Raw genomic sequence first — 5282 nt, forward strand, 5'->3', positions numbered from 1 at the left:
ATATATATATATATATATATATATATATATATATATATATATGTGTGTGTGTGTGTGTGTGTGTGTGTGTATACATACATATATATATATATTTATACACACACATATATATATAAATACATATATGTATATATGTATTTATCTATATATGTATATATATCCACCAAACACGATGTTGAGCACTCATTCTCACTGTCTGATACCGTGCATGCATATATTTATACATGGTTGTGTTTGTATATACACATATATATATATATATGAAGATACCAAACATTATAAACATGTAACATAAAAGAGGGAAATATGTTAATTATCAATGTAACATGGTTTCTTGGTAAGAGATGGACACGTTGTTCGGTTTCTGTGGTTGAGATTTTTAAATGTATTCCATCTCTTCATGAAAATAATCTTCACCATCGTTAACATCAAACATCAACCGTTTATACGCACACACACACACACACACACACACACACACATCTATATATACATATTTATTATATATATAATATATGATATATGATATATATATATATATATATATATATATATATATATATATATATATATATATATATATATATATATATATATATATATATATATATATATATATATACACAGACTGACACATTTAGTTGTGATCTTTACTCTTTCTCTTTTACAGTTTTTGGATAATAGAAGTTTCAATAAAAATCAATTGATAAAGCTATAAACTGTGTTTGAAATGTTATTTATTTCTAAAGATGTTATGATTCCCAGTGTGCAGATCTTCACAATGTGGCGAAATTCTAGTGCCGTTTATGACACTTTGAATTAAACACCTTCATATTGTATGTATGTTAGTCTAAGTAAAGTATTATTTGGTTCATAGTTTATTTAAAACTGCTAGCAAATCTGTTGTTAGAAATTTTATAAGAATGTTTTGATCGAAACAGTGTGACTTCACATGTTATATATGCTAAGTAATACTAACTTTAGTGATCTGCTTTCCGATTTAAATGCTATTACAAAGTTTGTAAATAAAATAAATGCTTTTTTTAATTGGTAAAACAAGAAAAAGGGAGTTGATAATGACTGAAATGATTGTTAAATTCTAGCCGAATTGAGATTTTAGCACTCGTTAGAATTGCGTGTCAAATAATTCCCATGAGGAAAGTTTCCTGATAATATGAATGACATCAATGCAATCCAATTATGTCCAATTGTATCAAAATATATTACACTATCATCAAATTTCAAAAACTCTTTCCAATAGTTCTTATTCTCCGACAAAGAATATATTTAAATCTCGATTATAAGGAGAATATATTTAAATCTCGATTATACAGCATTATAAGGTGCTCTATAGGCACCACACACGATGTATGTATACTGCTGGTTCCCTCCAGAATATATACCGTAAATTTCTGTGTATATATTAGTAATTGTATAAAAATGCTATACAGGTGCAATGTTGTGTGTTTTTGGAAACAGAGAAATGGAATAAAAGAATGAGTGTGTGTGTGTATGTGTGTTTGTGTGAGAGAGTATGCGTACGTCTATATATGCATTGAGCAGAGTTGAATATAATACTACAAAAGAGATTCAGTTTGAGATGGTCTGAGTATTGCTTAAATTGAAAACTTCACCTAAGGCAATGAATGAGATCAAAAGGAAAATGCTTTCCTAATATACCGGCAATTGAGTGAAATAAGAGTCAGCAAGGGATTAAATATCTCCTAGAGTTTAATTCTTTCTGTTTATGCGAATTTCAAACCATACAAAGATGTTTTTATGACCCCAGGAATTGACAAAATAGATAATTCATTATTAATGTAATTTACTGAAACAATTCCATTCTATGTGAATTTCTGATTAACATCCCTCTAAATATAAAAAATCATTTCTTTCATTTTTTTGGCTAGAAACTGAATAATTTTTTGTATTTGTTGTCTACGTGTTATCCAGTATCCGTCTGCCATGTATTAACTGTGAAATTTTACCCTTCCTCAAAATAGTGAAACAGACAATGCAACAGAAAAAGAAGTCAAAGTTTGTGTGTTGCTGTCAGGTTATTACAAAAGCGATGATTTTGTTACGTTTCTTACTAATTACTTCCACAATTCATTATGGAATTTACTTTTCTATTAAGCAATCTCTAGTTAACTACTTCATTAAAATAGTAATTAAAATTAGTGAAGTGAGACACCGGGGTGAAATTAAGATACCATTGAGGTACATAATCGATAAATGTTTTGACCCCAAAGCGTCAATAAATGTAATTATTCTTTATGAAGGTTTAACAATAGAAATAAAAGTGTGTAATTATAAAAATGTGAAATAGAGATGTAGATTTGTGGAATTCATTTGGTATCAGCCTGGTAGGCTATTATTTGAGCATTTATAATATGTTATGGAATTTCTTCTTCATCATCAAGTTAAATCCTTAGGTATTTTGGCGTCCATCTGGTGAAAATTGTTGCCCCAAACCCATATCCGATTCCGCAGTTATTCAAAAGAACTCATCATTGCACGCTAACAATACACGAGCACAGATTACAGACCATTGCCATTCTATTTTTCCAACAGTAGTTTTTTTCTTGCTATTTCCGTAGAAATTTTCATGTTGAGAAAATAAGTTGTAGCATTCTGAAAATCCTACCAGTTGTAATCGAAGCAGCCACAAACATCTTTGCCCGTAAACACCATATTTAGGGAGAAGTTATAGTCCCTTTGTCAATCATCGGGGCTTTTATTCACTTTTTTCAGAGAGAGAAAGTATGTAATTTTCTGAATTTTATATATTTCCTTTGATGAAACTGTTAAGTTTGCATACGCATTTCGGTTTCCGAGGTTTCATCAAAGCAACCGTTCTTTTTGCATTTAAAATTATATTAATTTATTTGTATTAGTATATCTATAATACATTAAAAGTCAGATTGGATCTCGCTTGCTTGCAATGTTACCCTGCCAATCTGGCGCATAATGGGAAAATACTATGAATTAAGATACCCCTGAAATGTAAATACGAACGGAATAAAACAAGTTTCGCGTAAATCGGACAAGTGGTTGTTGAGCTATTAGGGGTTTTGGGGGTATATATACCCGAAACGGTACATAATGGGAAAATATTCTGAAAATATATTAACCCTGAAAGGGAAGAAACTCTTACCTTTCGGTTAGACACTGACTTGATAACGAAAAAATATGATTTGTTTTTTACAGTAAATGTTTCTATTTTCGCTTTTGTTAAACACAATATTTTAATCACTTAGGAATATTTTTAAGTGAATGTAATTTCAAAAATGTAAGTTGTTTGTACAGTAAGTATTTATATTTTAGCTTTCTTTGAACAGACAATATTTTAATACTTTTTAAAATTATATGCGAGAGAATACCATTACAAAAATGTTTTTCGGCATCTTAAAAGATATTTTCAAGTGAAAATGACTTTAAAGATACGGTAAATATTTCGTAAAAGACCCGTTCGTAACCTCGGTGTGAAATAATTTTTTTCCATAGGTATTTTTCGTGTGCATTCAACGTATCTCACCTCTAAAGATTTATGTACTATTTCTAGCACGCCTTACTCCTACGTAACAGCTATTTGCAATAAAGGAATCGAAATACCTGTTACATGGTATCAGGGCGTGCAAGAAATAACAGCCAAATATTTCCTTTTCTGGGGAAAGAAGCCGTTTACGCGTGCTTTCAATGTCACATTCGTTGAAAGCATGCGAAATAATCTGGAAAAGAATAAAAATGCACGAAACAAACCTCCGCTGCTGGAAAATCAGGCTCGCCTGGTGATCCAACAGGTCACGAGTAGTCTAGTTCTAAAATAATAACACTACTTGTAGTTTTGCGTAGTTATATGAATGAAACCATTTGATATGAGAAGTGAACAATGTAAAACCGTAATATATTCAGAGAAACTCTTTAGATTCGTGTGGAGTCGCGTGTAGTTGTGAACACTCAAGGCTTCTTTCGGTTCCTGCCTTCCAAACTCACTCACAAAAGCTTAGTAGGCCCAAGGCTATTGTAGAAGACACTTGTACAAGTGGGGGTGAACTCAGAACCATATGGTTGGGAAACAAACTTCTTACCACGCAGCCACACCTGCATCTACTCCCTTCAAAACTATTGATCATGAGCTCTCATACGATTTGAACGCCTCTCGAAGATCAAACTCTTGGTATCTATAAAGAAATTATTATTTGCTCAATGTGGCTAATATAAATTTAAAAGCTGTCCACTCCATTTCATTTATGACATCTCCTAACCTATTTCTCCTCTTCATATCAACCATTACTTATAACATTACCCTCTGTGTTAGACAAGTTTTTAATTCGGCAATATCCGGAGGCAATATTGAAATAAAATAACAACAGAGCATACTTGGCAAGTACTCAGTTTGACAGCGAACAAAGAAGGCTAATATTTTATTGCGGTCATGTGAAAGATTAGTTAATACATGCATACATACATACATACATACATACATACATACATACATACATTCATACATACACGCACACATCCAACATATATATAGACAGATAGATAGATAGATAGATAGATAGATAGATAGATAGATAGATAGATAGATAGATAGATAGATACACACACATATATATATATATATATATATATATATATATATACATATACATATGTATATATGTGAAGGCGCATAGCTCAGTGGTTAGAGCATTGAGCTTACGATCGTGAGGTTGTGAGTTCGAATCCCGGACCGGGCTGCGTGTTGTGTTCTTGAGCAAGGCATGCATGGGCGACTGCTGGTGTTCCATAAACAACCTTGCCCGGACTTGTGCCTCGGAGAGTAACTTTCTAAGTGCAATTCCACGGTCAGTCATGACCGAAGGGGGTCTCGGCAATTTATATATGTATATATATGTATTTATGTATATATATATATGTGTGTGTGTGTGTGTGTGTGTGTGTGTGTGTGTGTGTGCATATATTTACACTTAGAAGCATAAGAATAAACGGGATAACTGTGTATGTGTGTATAGCTAAGAGTGAATATGGTCGTATTATACATATGCTAATACGTATCGATAAATTAATACGTATTCAAATGATAGATAGATAGATAGATAGATAGATAGATAGATAGATAGATAGATAGATAGATAGATAGATAAGGCTATTCACAGAATGAGTTATGTCCAGAAAATAAATAGAGAATGACCATGTGGTTAAGAGGTTTACAATCACGCAAATTTTATTTCGCTCTCATTACTTAGTATTCTGGGCAAATGCGCTCTATCACC

The sequence above is a fragment of the Octopus bimaculoides genome, chromosome 6 (assembly GCF_001194135.2).
Source record: "Octopus bimaculoides isolate UCB-OBI-ISO-001 chromosome 6, ASM119413v2, whole genome shotgun sequence".
Taxonomy (NCBI): domain Eukaryota; kingdom Metazoa; phylum Mollusca; class Cephalopoda; order Octopoda; family Octopodidae; genus Octopus; species Octopus bimaculoides.